Source organism: Xenia sp. Carnegie-2017, unplaced genomic scaffold (assembly GCF_021976095.1).
Source record: "Xenia sp. Carnegie-2017 unplaced genomic scaffold, XeniaSp_v1 HiC_scaffold_19, whole genome shotgun sequence".
Taxonomy (NCBI): Eukaryota; Metazoa; Cnidaria; class Anthozoa; order Malacalcyonacea; family Xeniidae; genus Xenia; species Xenia sp. Carnegie-2017.
Window position 1 is genome coordinate 11215317 of NW_025813481.1, and position 17313 is coordinate 11232629.

The window sequence follows — 17313 nt, forward strand, 5'->3', positions numbered from 1 at the left end:
GTGAGTTATCTATAAAATTATCTGTGAGTTATCTGTAAACAAAATCTACAGTATTATATAACATGTCTGAAGAAAACCTAAAGATAACTACAATTAAGAAAGAGAAAGACCCTCTTAGAGTTGAAGCTGGGAAACGATTGGCTGCTATATCTAAAGCTTCTAAAGAAAAAAAGATGCGAGATAGAATTGAATTAGAAAATAAAAAGAAAATTGAGGATGATAGCTGGAATATTAATTATGGATTCTTATTTGGAGCAGTTGGAGTGATAACCGCTATTGCTAGTCTATATTATACAAGGAAAAATGATAAAAGGCAGGAAAAATTAACAAACGATAAAGCGAGAGAAGAAACAACTAGTGAAAAACATGTTTTGATACAAAAAAATAAAAAATATAATTTAGACTCATTTGAATAAAATATTTCCTATTATATATGAGTAATACTATGACTAAGAAACAATTTATGAATGAGGCTTTTGATGCAGTGCTTGTGACAACAACTGCTGTAGGTCTTTCTATGGCGTCTAAAACTACTAGGTCAAAAATTAACAGACACAAACAGTATCAAAGATTTTGCAAAACTAGCTATTGCTATTACAGCATCAACAATGCTAGTTAAATATGCTCAAGACAAAAATGGGTCCCTGAAAATCCATTTAAATCTGTATAAATATATATGACAAGTGTTATTACTAGTGGATTAACAGCTTTTGGAGCTGTTGTTAATGGCCTAGGTTTTCCTAGCAGGCTGGCTATTTCATAAACTTGATAAAAACGGTTATGCTGAGGAAATAAAAGACACAAAAGCTCTAGAGGACCTATCTAAGGCTAAAGAGGCTTTTTATGAAAATGAAGTTAAGCAGCATGATAAAATACAACAGCTAAGACAAGAACTTCAATATGCTGATAATGATATAGAACTTACAAACAAAGCTTTAGATGCGCTTAAAAAAGTAAAAACGATACATTACAACGGGTTAACATTTCATAGAGAACCACAATTAAATGACTTTTACAAACCATCTAAGAATATGAAAAATTATCAATCTATTACAATGGTTGGGATTGGTATTATATCTGGATATTTATTATATAAAATTACTTAAAAATAAAATATATAGTATTAGTATATGTATTGTAATAAATTGGTTCATAAAGAGTTAGAAGAGTTTTTTGGTTACGTAAATTGTTGCTTTTGTGATAAAAAGATTTGTGATAGTTATATTAATAGATCTGCTAAGACATACTTATGTTGTGAAAATCAAGAAATTATTTCAGATGACAATAAAATGGTTTGTAAACACTGCGGTACTGTTATTGGATATAAAATAGTTAACGAATGGATGCCAGAGATTTGGAAGTGTCAACGATCAGTTCATTCAAGAAAAAAATGGTTTTATAATAAAATTAGATTGTGTGTAACTTTTGAAAATGTTGATGTGATTACGAATGATTTTATAAAGGTTGTTAGTACTATGATTAAACATAAGTTGATTCAGAAAAAATATTAGTATGTATAACTATTATATAATACGTTTAGCTAGTAGGAGGGTATACCATTAAAACACCCTGTTAGAGATATGAAAAATAGTAAGACAAAAGGATTTTGATGATAGATTATTTGGTGAAGTATATAAAATCCTTGAGTGGGATAAAGACATCAACTGTACTTATTATAACAAAAGTCAAAGAAATAAAAATTTACTATTATATATGAATCTTAAAGATCTATTAAAAAGATTAGAAATTTTATTCTATGTTGTAAAAAACTAGTTCTAATATAGAAGGTGTTTTGAAGGATTTTGAAAAAACATTGTATAAAACAAAAGATAATTTAAACGCACCTTAAAAAATAATATATATAGTAATTATATAGAATGGTGAAAGTTATAAAAACAAAGATGTATATAAATTTAAAGGACATGAAATTAATTTAGATTTATTAGATGAAATTATGAAAGATAAAAACATGTATATTAAATCATTAAAGTACGAACTTTATTATAAAGACGATATTGATAGATATATAACTAAATATTATGAATTGAATACAAATGAATGGTTATCTTTTTCAAAAAATATATAATATAGAAAATATAAAAAATTTACATAATGTGTTCAATGAATATTGATTATGAACCGATTATACTAAATACATTTAAACCATCTAATATAAATACTAATAGTAGTGATTTTTATATACCACAGTTTACATATACCACTAAAGCTCTGTTTAATAAATATCATGGATGGGATGATTGTTATTTTAAGTATGAAATCAACAATATAGATACAGATGTTTATGTTATAAAATTTGATTTATATGAATATTGTAATTATTCAAGTGCTAATGGAATTATTAAAATTTATCTTAAACGCATTAAATAACTATTTAAAAATAAAATATATAGTATTAGTATATATGTGTTCAGATAAACCAATACGAGGAAGACCAAAATTTATACTAAAGAACAAATCAAACAACATAGGACATTATATATGCTCTCAAAACCATGGCATTGTGATTTATGTAATAAAACATATAGTTTAGCATATAAAACTTTACATCTTAAAACTAGAAAACATTTAATAAATTCAAAAATTAAAATTAATATAGTTTTATAAAATTTAGGTGCGTTTAACAAAAAAATTTAAATATATAGTAATTATATATGATAGAAAATAGAAAAACTTAAAAGACTTAAAGACAAAAGATGATATTAATAACATTGAAATGAGTAATAATAAAATATCATTATGTCATTTCGGGCCTGGGTGGGTTTTTGACTTTTTAGACCATTATTTATTATGTAAATTTGATTTATATATACTAGTTGATGCTTTACCAACAAAATTATTACATTATCCACCTGATTCTACAGGATATAAAAAATGTAAAGATTTTGAAACATTTAAACATACCTTAATATCTGAAGCAATTGAATATGGTCTAAAATTAGTTGAACATAATAAAATTTAAGGTTATTAAGATTTAAAACTGATAATCATAAAAAAGAACTATTGTATTATTATGATACTACTGTACAAGAAAGTTTAGATGATCCTGTTATTCGTGCACAATTAAATCAGTGTATATGGTTACATATGAAAGGGTTCAATCCTTATTATGAATATGGTTTAATGCCAAATATGTTACCAAATTTATTACATAAAAAATCTGAATTAAAAGAATATTTAAAAAAAAATAAAACTAAAAAATGTTAAATAGATTAATTTAATTATTTTTATAAAAGTTTTAAATATAGATTTATTTCTATAATTAAAATTAGTGCGTTTAAAAAATAAAATAAAATATATAGTATATATATGAATAGAGATTATTTAAATCGAAAGGTACTTAAAGACAAACCTATTTTATATAATATGCATAAGATGAATAAAGATAAAACAAAACATAAAGTACTTAAAGACAAACCTATTTTATATAGTATGCCTAATATGAATAAAGATGAACTTCAAAAGTTGACTAAAGACGATTTAATTAATTTAATATTAAATCAAAAGCCTAAGGTTGAAGTTAATAATACTTCAATTTCTAAACCAGTGCAAAAAGTACTATCACAAACCAATATTAAACAAATGACTGTACCACAGTTAAAAATTATTGCTAAAGAAAAAAAGGTTAAAGGTTATTATAAACTTAGAAAAAACGAATTAATCAAAGTATTAACACCAGTCCCAAAACCAAGAAAGAGTGTAAAAGATATGGTTATAGAGTATGAGAATAATACACAGATGCTATCAGATAAAAATAAAAACCAATACCAACACCAAGAGTTAAAATAAGAGAAACAAACAATGCTCTTAAAGGTTATACAAATCATATGAAATAAGCATTATTAACAATAAAGCACCATTAATACAAATGCAAAGCACAAGAAAGTATCTTACATATTATATTAAAGAATTATTAACAACAATGAAAGGATTAAATTTGTTGAAACGCTTAAGGTAACATTTGAAAAAGAAATAAAAGATGGTGGTACTACCAACTTTAACAAAACTGCTTATTTCAACAGTCAAGCTTTAACAATTACAAATAATGAAAATATTACTGAATCACTACAAATTTCAGAACAAAATATATTAAATAAGATTGATAAATTCACACAAGAAGGTTCTGGATGGGTTATTCAATCTATAGATAATCATTATCTTAATGTTGTTAAATACAAACCATTAAAGGATCTTCATACATTAATTTACCACAAGAACTTAAAAACCTAAAAAGGTTTGATAAATATCAAAAATATGATAATGAATGTTTTAGATGGTGCCATATTAGACATATTAACCCACAAAATAAAGACCCACAAAGAATAAAAATCTGATAAGGAATATATTAAAAATTAATTATGAAGGATTGAATTTCCAGTGACTGTTAAACATTATAATAAAATCGAAAAGCAAAACAGAATTAACATTAACGTTTTCGGTTATGAAAATAAACAACCATATCCATTATTCATTTCAAAAGAAAAATTTGAAGACCATATGGAACTACTATTGATAACTGATAATGAAAACAAACATTATGTATTAATAAAAGATTTTAATAAATTTATGTACAATCAAACAAAACATAAAGAAAGAAAACATTTTTGTATGCATTGTCTCCAATGTTTTAGTTCTGAAAAAATATTAAATAACCATATAGAAAACTGTATATTAATAAATGGTATACAATCAATAAGAATGCATGATAAAAATAATAACATACTGAAATTCAGCAACTATCATAAGCAACAACCAGTACCATTTGTCATATATGCTGATTTTGAGGCTATTACAGAAAAGATATCTAGTTGTAATCAAAATGATAAAAAATCATATACAGAAGCCTATCAGAAACATACTGACTGTGGTTATGGGTATAAAGTTGTTTGTTGTTATGATGATAAATTCACGAAAAAAGTTCAACTATATAGAGGTGAAAAGGCTGTTTACAAATTTATGGAAGCTATGTTAAAAGAAGTTAAATATTGTAAAAATATTATGAAAACCCACTTTAATAAACCATTAAAATGACCTCTGATGATGAAGAAGAATTTAAAAAGCTGATGAATGTCATATCTGTAACAAAAATATACTAACAAAGATATTCGAGTTCGAGACCATTGTCATATCACTGGAAAATACAGAGGCTCAGCACATCAAGATTGTAATTTAAAACTTAGAATAGACTCTGATAAATTAAAGATCCCAGTAATATTTCACAATCTGCGTGGATATGACAGTCACTTTATTATGCAAGAAATCGGAGCTATTGTTAATAAGCATACATACAAAAACAAAAAGGTGAAGAAATTGAGATGAATATAAATGCTATACCTAATAACATGGAAAATATATGGCTTTCATGTTAGGTAACCATTTAACATTTCTTGATAGTTTTCAATTTATGAGCTCTAGTCTTTAAAAGCTTGTTAGTAATTTACCTAAAGAATCATTTAAATACACCTATAATCAGTTTAAAGGTGAAAAACTTAATTTAATGACTAAAAAAGGTATATACCCATATGATTATATGGATAGCTTTGAAAAGTTTGATGAGGGGTTGCCTTCAAAAAAAGACTTTTATAGTATTCTTACTGATGAGAATATATCAGATGATTCTTATAAGCATGCACAAAAAGTGTGGAATACATTCAATCTCAAAAACATGGGTGATTACCACGACTTGTATTTGAAATCAGATGTTTTGTTATTAGCTGATGTATTTGAAAACTTTCGAAAAACATGCTTAGAATACTATAATTTAGACCCATGTCACTATTTCACATCTCCTGGTTTGTCTTGGGATGCTATGCTTAAAATGACAGATATTAAATTAGAACTAATGACTGATATTGACATGTTTCAATTCATTGAAAAGGGTATGAGAGGAGGTGTTTCTTATATTTCTAATCGATATGGTAAGGCTAATAACAAGTATATGGAAACATTTGATAAGAATAAACCCTCAAAATATATAATGTATCTTGATGCAAACAATTTATATGGATGGGCTATGTCACAATACCTACCTACTGGTGGTTTCAAATGGTTAACTAAGAAACAGATTAACAACATAAACCTTGTTAAATATCAAGAAGATAGTAAAAAAGGTTTAATTTTAGAAGTTGATTTAGAATACCCTGAAGAACTACATGATTTACATAACGATTATCCTGTTGCACCAGAAAAGTTAAAGTAACTAGTGATATGTTGTCAAAATATTGTAAGACAATTGCTTCTAATTACAATATATCAACAGGTTTAGTTAAAATTAATACCTACATTACAAAATAAATACAAGTATGTGCTACATTATAGAAATCTTCAATTATACTTAGATCTTGGGTTAAAGTTAACTAAAGTACATAGAGTACTTGAATTTAATCAATCTCCATGGTTGAAAAAATACATAGACTTTAATACTCAAAAAAGAACTAATGCAAAAAATTCTTTTGAAAAAGACTTCTTCAAATTAATGAATAATTCGGTGTTCGGTAAGACCATGGAAAACTTACGAAAAAGAGTAGACGTTAGACTAGTAACTAATAAAAATAAATTATTAAAATTAGCTTCAAAACCTACTTATGTAAGTAGTAAAATTTTTAATGAGAATCTTGTGGCTGTTCATAAGATCAAAGAAACACTAACCCTTAATAGGCCGGCATATGTGGGTATGTGTATTTTAGATTTAAGTAAAACGTTGATGTATGATTTTCATTACAACTATATCAAGAAGCGGTATGATGATAAAGCTAAACTTCTTTTCACAGACACAGATAGTTTAACATATGAAATCGAAACTGAAGATGTCTATAAAGATTTTTGGGCTGATAAAGATAAATTTGATTTTAGCGATTACCCAGAAAATTCACAATATCATGATAAGACTAATAAAAAGGTTATTGGTAAAATGAAAGACGAAGCCGCTGGAATATAATTAAAGAATTTGTTGGTTTAAGAAGTAAAATGTATAGTTATATTAAAGATAATAATAAAGGAGATAAAAAGCTAAAGGAATTAAGAAAAATATTATTAAAAACAAAATAAAACATGAAGACTATAAACAAACACTATTTGAAAAGAAACAAATACATAATACAATGAAAACTATTAGAAGTGTAAACCATCAACTTAGTAGTTATGAAATTAATAAAGTATCACTTAGCTGTTTTGATGATAAACGGTATATATTAGATGATGGTGTACAAGTTATGCTTATGGTCATTATCTTATCAATTCAAATAACTAAATATTAACAAACAGTTATAATGTGTAGTAAGCATGTAGCGTGGGCCTCTGTTAGAGTAAAATCATACATACCTGCTCCTCATGTTTGACTACATATCACATAACTGTTTGTAACAAGTAATTAATACAAAAGCGATATACAAAAGATTCAAAATCCTGAAACAATTAGTAAAAACACTTTTAACAAAATTATATAAAACATTGTTATGTACATGTGACACGCACTTGATAGACAAATTAAAAAACATATAGATTCCATATTTTGTAAAACATTGTATTATTATACATGCGCTGATGAAATGTGCTATCTACATTAAACAACCATTGTTAAAAACATGCACTAAGACACGCGCGCCGCTAACGCAATTTAGCTTCGCTAAATCAACAGCTATATTGTTTCCATATTTTGTAAAGAGCATTTATGACATTGTTGCGCTCAAAATTTCAGGCTTAGTTGCCTGAAATTAAACCCTAACAACGATTAAAAGATGCTTTATTAACACTTGATTATTAAAGACGGTTTTAAAGAGCATATCTTAAGCCTCTGTTATTCTCGAATATTCTTCGAATATTCATCGAACCACGGGGGACTCAATTTTTCACTTCGTGAAAAATTTCCACCATCGTCGCCTGAGAATTCTCGAGGCTCCATCCCTGCTCAATTTTAGCTACGCTAAAATTTGCGCTGCGAGCCCTCTCCGAACCGATGCTTTCTTAACAATTCATTCTTAAAGACGGTTTTTTGAAGAGCATTTTTTAAGCCTCTGTTATTCTCGAATATTCTTCGAATATTCATCGAATGCCACGGGGGCGAGCCGAAAATTCTAGCTAAGGCTAGAATTTTTTACCCACCAGGCTCGCATGAATTCTCGGGGGCTCCATCCCCCTGCTCAATTTTAGCTACGCTAAAATTTGCGCTGCCGAGCCCCCTCCGAAACGATGCTTGTTACCACTTGATTTCTAAAGATAGTTTTTAAAATTTAAACGCATCTATATATTTCAAAAACATATAGATTCCATATTTAAAACGATAGATTGTAAACTCGAGTTTTTTACCCCCCTTTGAAACAATGACTTTTTGCGCAGTTATGTTTACATGGCCTTTTGCCAGAGGGACGCCTTTCAAAACACGGCCTTTTTACCACTATATTGAAACAATGACTTTTTTGCGCAGCTTTTTTTACATGACCTTTTGCCAGAGGGACGCCTTTGAACCATGGTCTTATTTTGCGCTGTTACCCCCATGTCTTATACTACTGAAACCGACTTTGAAATGGAAGATATTGGAGAAAGATTCAGTCAAATCGATCTCATTGCCAGGTAAAACATTTCTGACAAGCCGATTTAATTCAAGATTAAGTTATTAAATTCTAATTAGGTTAATAAATCTAATTACTCTAATAAATATCTATATTTTTTTAATGTATTATACAGTACTTGGCAATATACTTTTATAAACTTTTTCCAAAAATGAAACATTTACTGTTACGATTTTAACTTATGGAATTTAAGGTGTCGTAATATATTCTCATTTGTTTCTCCCTTCCTGTCATACATTGCTTTTGAAGGTCGTGAGTTCATGTATAGAAGATTTAATTCTTAATTTTCAGTTAGACATCATCTAGAGGCAACGAAAAATAAGTGGGAAGAGTTTTTTGGTGTTGTAAGGCAAGAGTTACGACAAGAACTATCGGAAGAAATACGGCGAAAACTATGTGATGAGCTACATGAAGACGTACGGCACGAGCTACGGACGGAGCAACGAGACAATGTCCAACAAGAGCTGCAAGAAGATGTAAGGTTGGAGCTACGGCTGGAACCTGACAGGTCAATGCCTGTGTTTGATTCGGGCCATCCCATCTCAAAAATCAAATTGCTGTCGCAAGAATTTTAATTATGTCTTGAAATAAAATAACAATTTTTTGCAAAATTGATTTGTAGTGCTTTTCTGGCAGTGTAAATGAGAACTTTAATCAATATTGGTGATTTACCTAAATCTTTAATGGTTATATAGCTACATACACATATCTCTGAGTAACTTAAATATCCTCTTTTATATAGCTCTAAAATTTGTCAGAGACCTACCGGAACATTTAAAAGACCCGTTAATAGAGATATTAAACCAATTTCATGTTGACGTTCTCTCAGAAATTGCTACAAACATGTTGAAGGTGCAATGTTACGTGCATAACAGTGCTGACTTAATCGTTAAATTGAAAGAAAAGAAAATCAGGTTTCTGTTTCGGGAGCTTCGAAGGAAAGATCAGTTTAAGGATGTTGGCCTTTGGATGAGAAAAAAATTTCCTGTTGGCAGCACGGGTATAAAGACTAAAGCAAATTATGTACATGTGAACATTATGTTACTGTGGCTATGACATATATACAGCAAAAGAAAGATTTTTAGTGCAAAGTGAAATGATGCTTTTTTAAACCCTACAAAAATAATCCATTTGATTTTGTGTGTCATTTAAACTTCTATAGGTCTTTTAAATTGTGATGATGAAGAAAAAACTGAGAAAATGAACTTTGGCATTTTAAAGAAGGTCTCGATACGTTTGAATTGTAAGTGAAATTGTAACTGAATGTGACATGTGCTATTAATTGGTACATTGAAAATTTGCCATCAGTTGATATCTGATTCTGACCACCACGCTTATTTATTACATATTCGTGGATAATGCCATCATAGATAATCCACTTGAGCAAGCACAAGTTGTTGCTTAATGTGTTACTCAACCATTTAAAATTTTAAATTCAGATAACACATATGTAATGAATCTTCAAAATCTGTTAAATATATGAAAAAAAATGCTTAATGCAGTAAAATAAAATTTAAATCAGATTTGAGACGTGTGACTTATATTATGGTTGATTTAGTAAAACAGTTTCTTATTCTCTTTATACTTTACATATTTTGTTGAATTTGCCAAAATGTATAATCATTACAAACGAATTTTGTATCATTCACAGCGAAAAACTGTTGGGAAACGGTTGCGAGCCATCTCGTTATGGACGTGACAATAATTGACATCCGCAAATTTATAAAGTCTAAGAATCCTGTTGAGGAAGTGATATCTCGAAGGGAATCCAAGAATAAATCAACTGTTGGATTGCTGTATGATCTACTGGTTGATTGCGAATTGTACAATATTGCTGATCTTTTATAATTCAAAAGCAATGTTTATTATAATGCCTGGAAAATAATTGTAAACTCCAGTGTCACGTATGTGTATCTTCCAGAGGCGAATGCGTATCCATTCTGATTATTTAGTTTTGCTTTGAAAAATTTCCATCGTTCACTCACTGCAACATGATGATAGTGTTCTGAAATTCACGTAGCAGTACTAAAACTTAAAGTGGTTATATCACGAATTTTAGCCCCCCTTTTTTATGAGCTTAATTGAAAATTTGGATTATTTGAAGAACTATGACATGTCGCTGGACTTAAACAGATAAAGTTGCTTAATTTTGCCTCCAAAGTAGGGTACTATTTGCGAATTTTTTACGACGCCATATTGATACTTGTGACGTTGATAGTTGAACACGTCTGTTTCCGTCAATATAATATTATATTATAGAAGGTGATTTTGTTGTCGTTTTTCTTGTCTTAAAAACAAATAATGACAGTATTTTCAATAAAAGATTAAAAAACAAGTTGTCCGGAAAGTATGGCCTCAAATCAGTGCTCAGATAATTCAAATTCGATGTCTGAATGCGTATCTGATTCGAGCTCGGAATCCGTGGGTTATGTCGAGCATTTAAACGACTTCGCATATGACGATGACCGCTAGCAGGAGATGGTGATGAAGTGCATACTCCAGATGATCCCGATGGAATTCTCCCTGCGACATTAGAACAACGAAGTGATGGCGTAATTCCACTTGGTGAATGGTAAGTTGTTTTCTCCTGTTTGTAATATACATAAAGTTACTTTATAAACCAGGATAATCCCACGTTTCAGGTGTAATTGTCAATGCTGTCATACCGATTTGTTAGAAGGCGCATTAGAGTACAGATGCTGTAAGGAAATTGGACCAACTTTGCAGAAAATGACATTTGATGGCAGCATTGAGAAAATATCATGCATAACACAGCATGCCAAATTTGGGCCTTTAGTTCATGAGGCTGTCCTTGAAAACGTCGGGCCACTATTGAGAGATAGGAATGGACGTGCTTATCGCCGCCAAGCATCACAATCATTAAATATGTAAGATTGTAAATTGCAAGAGAAACAATGTTATAATCAACATTGTTTCATCAACAATAATTAGGTTTCACCAACCTTTTCATTTACTTCAGGTACTTGAGAGCTGTGATATACAGATGGTTGATGCGATGGTTTTGTGGGTCTATGGGATGGGAGAATACTCGGCCTTTACCTTCTTGTGTTTACCACTTTATTCGGAAAGCATATCCAAGTGGTAACACAACAGGTTACATACCATCAGAGGGGCGATGATGGAATAGTCTTTTAACTTGTGCACTGTAGAGACTGTTGACCTTCTTTGCTGAGTTTGGAATGGTCAGGAAATATGCCTAGATGAAAACCAAATAGGAGATACATGGATGCACTATATAAGTTGACATGCAGTTTAATGGTTTGAAACAAGAGTAAACTATAAAAACAAATTGTTGCAACTACTGAGAGGTTAAGCTGAAAGAATTAAATGAAAGAATATCTTTTCTTCAATGTCAGGCTGGGAAAAAAGACAAAAGAAAAAATATATGGAATTAACTCATAGCATAAATGTATAAATGGAAAATAGCAAGCCGTTCAAATGGCGAATCATTTGCTTAATCAGTGCATACTTAAACATGCTCAGCTTCATCACTAGTAGATGGTACTTCCTCATTGAGAGAACATGTTTCCTTCAGCGATGGCTTATGGAGAGTATGTCGAATAATCTACAAAACTTATATCGAATTTACATATGACAAAAGAAAATTAACATAAACAAGTGTAAACTTACTTGTATTCGCTTTCGATCGGTTATTTCGTCCTGTAATGGTTCAGGAATCCCAGCCACGTCAATGGTTGGGATAGCATCTTTCTTCAACCTTCTTTTGAGCTTGACTTACACGCTCAAATTAAGGTCAAAACAAGAATCTTTAAAATGCGCAGAGCACAGACACGAGGTAGAGGAAGCCTCAAAACCCGGTCTATGTTTACGCACAAAATTTACCCATTTTCTATGTCTTTGCGGCTCTGTTTCTTTTTTAGGAAACAGATGCATCGACATTCCTTCGGTTTTTGAATCATTGGCGCAACTAATTTGATTAGGTCCGCCAGCAACACAGCGTTTTCCTCCGCGTTTCTTATTAAGATTACTAGTAGACTGTTGATATATGTGTTCAACTTTCTACGTCACAAGTCATTAGCATACCGATCAAAAAGTTCGCAAAAAAAATGCTGAAAATCGTGACTTTGAACGTCCGTAAAATCACTTTCACCAATCCAATTTCAATTATAATTGCAGATTTAAAATCACTGAAACAAGGTCTTTCAATTTAGCTAATAAAAAAGGGGGGCTAAAATTCGTGATATAACCACTTTAAGGGATGGCAACATTTCGAGGCAGTATTATTTTTTCCTTCATTATTTGCATGTCACCTTCAAATATTGTAAATATGTTAACACATGTTTTTGGACTTTTGGTGAGCAAGTTAAGTCTTGGCCGCCATGATGAATAATTTTAACAAAGGTTTTCTTTATTTACAATGCAAAATTGTCATCCAACATGGCACAAATTGCATTATTCTCTCACTCTCAAGGGAATGCTCGCACACCTCCAATTGTTAAAATATCGTATATGTTTTTTTCATTATTTATTTGCACAATTTCCTTTTTTGTGATATTCTTCATTTAAAAGCGAAATAAAAGGGCTCGTATAACTTTAACGTAGATGTAACAGGTATCTCAAATAAACTGCTCATCTTTGACATCAGTCGACATTTAGAACTTGCATGATTCATGAACAATTATTCTCCAAAGAATCGTAATTGCAACTAAAATGAATTTCATGCTTGAAGTGTGCAATGCACAGTATCTGTAATTTGCCGTGATAGATCTATGTCAGATCCATGACAGATCTTTGGTAAATTGTATGTGGCTGTTCTGTTTGTTGATGTGAGTGTGAAAGTCATCAATCTCGTCTGCATGTAGTGCTGTGATTGTGTCATTTACGTAGCGGAACCAAAAAGGTAGTACATGTTTGTAAGTCGTGAGCGCCCGTTTCTCTATAGATTGCATTACAATTTCAGCAACTACAACAGAAACTGGTGAGCCCATTGCTGTTCCATGTAATTTTTTGTAGTATGTACCTTTGTACTAGAAGTAAGTCGAGGTGAAGCAGAGCTCCAGTAGCTCCATATGTCTTTTGTCGGTAATGGCAGTACGTCCGTAGTGTTTGTAATGAGGGTTTTTGTACAAGTAAGTGCCAGATTAAGTGGAATACTGGTGAACAGTGATTTCATATCAAAAGACACTAGTATATAGTTGTCCGGTATTTGTATAGTGCTCAGTTTTTTAAAGAAAGTTTCGGGGGATTGTAGCTTGTGTTTTGATTTGCTGTATGTGGTTGCAGTAGGTCAGTCAAGTACTTTGAGAGTTCCTAAGTAGGCGAAGCACAGAATGATACAATTGCTCGCATGGGTATTTGTGATTTGTGAAGTTTTGGTAGTCCGTATAGTCTGGGTGGTCGTGGTACTGAACATCTAGGTCGATCGTAAATACGTTCAGATATAATGTTAGATTATTTCATAAAGAAGATCTTGCTGTTAAGTTTGCGTACTGGTGATGGTGTTAGGTCTCGTTTGAGTTGTTTGTACGTTAGTCTGTCGTTAACAAGGGTGTCCATTTTGTCGAAGTAATCATTCTTGTCCATGAACACAGTCACGTGACCTTTGACTTCCGCTAAGGTTGTCGAAACGTCAGTCTAAAATAACAAAAACAGTCCTTCTCAGGACTATACCATTCTGGACGATCTAAATCTACAAACATGTAACGATACTCCTTGCTTCAAACCATTTACTTTAAAAATTATGTGTCGCAAATAATAGCTACAATAATTATTCTTCACTGTAATTATGCAAACAATTCTGTTTTACAACTCTGTCAAGGTTTTTATTAGGTCTCTATAGCCCAATACCTTTATATATTGTTCGTGTAGTTATAGTTTTAAAAATTAGTTTAGTAAACAAGATTTTTTCAGCGTGGTATGTCATTATGACTCATTAAAATAGATCTTATGAAAGCTTAAAAACGTATTTTGCTTGGTAAGCAAGTGTGGACAATCTCCTTCAAGTAATAATATTAATTTTCTACATTCAAATGTTCTCATTGACTTACAAATCTATATAAAACAAACTTTGTGAGAATACCACAGATTGGTTAAATTGCGTCCAACTTGATAACATTCTTCAATTTTGTAACGATCAATTTCATGAAGTATTAACTTATACATGCAAGAAGTAAAACTAATGCTCTACCCTACACTAAGTCAGTTTCCAAACTGATTATATCTCTATTTTTTTTATTTGTGCTCAATAGGTAAAATTTCCTATTGTTTTCTTGAATTTAGAAATCTTGTCTTCACATACTAACACATCGTCCACTATTTTCGTCAATTTGGAGCCATCCGGTAAGTCATCACAAAACAACGCAAGCAGATGAATCTTGGAAAACTTGCTAACTGACATTTTATGTTCTCTATATAAGACACTTAGTATGATGCATTGCATACTTTTCAGGTATAGATTTTAAGTAATGACTGTATTATTACTACAAATAACTCGATAATCATCATTCTTCAATCATGCAAAAATAGCCTTTAGGAACCGACGTTGAGGGCTGAAGGATGAGCTATGGAAGACTCTCTCCTCCACTATAAAAGCTCATTCTTTTTTGACATGACCTGTAGCAAATTCAGCATTCGTCAAAATTATATTGAATTCAAAGTGCTTTCACAAAAACACTATTGGCTTTGAATTTCTAAACAATTCACCAATTGATTTATTCCAAGAGGTTTTATGGCAAAACGTGCTGCAATAATTGACTCTGACGTACCCTTAATCCGCCATTGGACATTACCTCTGTATTGTCCCCTTTATGTTCCCCATTTACAGATACAGAGTCTGTGGTTGGTTTGACAAACCAGTTATCAACAGTGTGTAATCCATAAACAACCTACTTTTATCTACCAAATCATGTTCAAAGAAAGTTAGAAGAACGTTTAAAAAAGGAAATGAGCTATTAGAGAATGATTGGAAAAGGTGATTGGAAAAAAAAATTAAGGTTTTAACCTAACCTTTTCCTGTATGATGTTTAGCATGACATGACACTAATAATTATGTCGGTGTATTGCCGAACTAGAATCTAAAATTGTTTGTTTTTCAAGCCTTTACAAAGTACTGAATATGCCAGAAGGTAAAGAAGACAGGATTGCTGAAAACCTCTCTGACAACCCCACACGATATGTGTTGAACAATTGGTTTGAAAGAGATGGTCAGCATGCCAATGTAATAGCACTGCTCCTAGCATTGAAAGAGTGTAAGCAGGGAGGCTTAGCTAATGAAATAGAAAGAAATTTGGATGTTAAGCTACCTGATAAGATTCAACAAAACACCGTACCCGTGATGGTTCAACAAAACATCGTAAATGATTGTGACATTAGCTTGAGCCAAAACAACACAGGTAAGTAAAGACGAAAACAGAGGAGCAAAAAACGAAACAAATCAATCAACAAATCAATCTTTTACCTTATATAAGAAGACTTGAGTAATGTCTACGTAATTATCTGGGCTTGGTTTACCCTTATTGTAAAAATTCAATAAGGAAGAGAGCAGAAAAGGCAATTAATATTAATTTTGAATTGAGTTAATAGTGACGTTTTTTCTTGACAAAAGATGCTTTCAGACTAATATGAATTTGTTTACAGTAATGTATGAATATCATACTTAAAAAAAAAACTATACTGGAATAAAAAGACGACATATTTTACAAAATTTTAAAGCTAATTAGCTGCTCTGAATGCTAAGGGAAGGATTCAGTTTGTAAACTAAGAAATTTTAATAAATCAGAAAACTGGAATTGTGCGAACTAGATATGGTGGGGTTAGAGGATTTTCTTGAAGTGGATGAGACTACAAATTGTGATTATAGTCTCTGTTGTGGAAATGTTTGGTTTGACTCACATAAGTGTACGTTTTTGCCTTGCAAATCAATAGTTGTAACAATCATAGGACCGATACGGGAGGTATAATTCTATTTAAGGCAATCATACAAAGTATAATAAATTAGATTTATTTTAAGAATTTGTTTTGCTCCAAGCATGTCAATCGTTGTAGTTTAAACTCTCTAATTTTCAGAAGAATAATCTTGTTTACGATTATGCAGCAAATACATCATAGAAAAACATGGAAGATTGTTATGATAAATACATTGTCAATAATTATCATATACTTTCATGGTAGTTGATGAAAAAAATGATAAAGGTGATTGGGACGGTATGACGCCTGACTTTGACTTATAAACTTTTAGGCATATTTTTTTCTGAAATATAATAATACAACTATTTAAGAAAGCCTTAAAATAATGTAGTTGGTGAAGTAATTTTTTTTATCATGCATGTTAAAAAATTTGCATCAGATAGTCTCATTAGATCTTTTCTTAAGAGCAAGATGGTAGACAATATGAGAAGTTGAAACAAGTGCAAATCCTGTGCTTTGTTATGCGTTTATAATCGCCTTAGTGGGTCGAGCAATTGAGTCGAGCAATTTGTTAATTTTATGATACAAAGTCACCCGTTGTACTGAAAAATCACTTTTACTCATCTCAATGCAGTAATTAGTAATTATTTCAGTTTCAGATCCAATAAGTGATAATAACGACAGTAAGTATGGAGACTTAAATTTTAATCGAGGAATGTCAGGAAGAGAAGTCCTTCTTGCTCTTCTCACAAAGTTCGTCAAAACACAATGCATAACAAAAGAACAGGCACAGCTAACAGCGGAGGCATTGTGTTTTAAGGTACACGTTGCATCATTTGGA

The 17313-nt window shown here is 30.8% G+C and overlaps 1 protein-coding gene and 1 long non-coding RNA gene across 2 annotated transcripts in view; both read left to right on the plus strand.

The window, feature by feature from the left end:
• LOC124438379 overlaps positions 1 to 17313 on the plus strand; it is a 105324-nt gene that overhangs the window by 37465 nt on the left and 50546 nt on the right. The window lies entirely within an intron of this gene.
• Positions 10443 to 13108, plus strand: LOC124438381. Its single transcript, XR_006946066.1, has 2 exons — positions 10443 to 10622; positions 12824 to 13108. It is a non-coding gene; the product is annotated as an uncharacterized LOC124438381 (long non-coding RNA).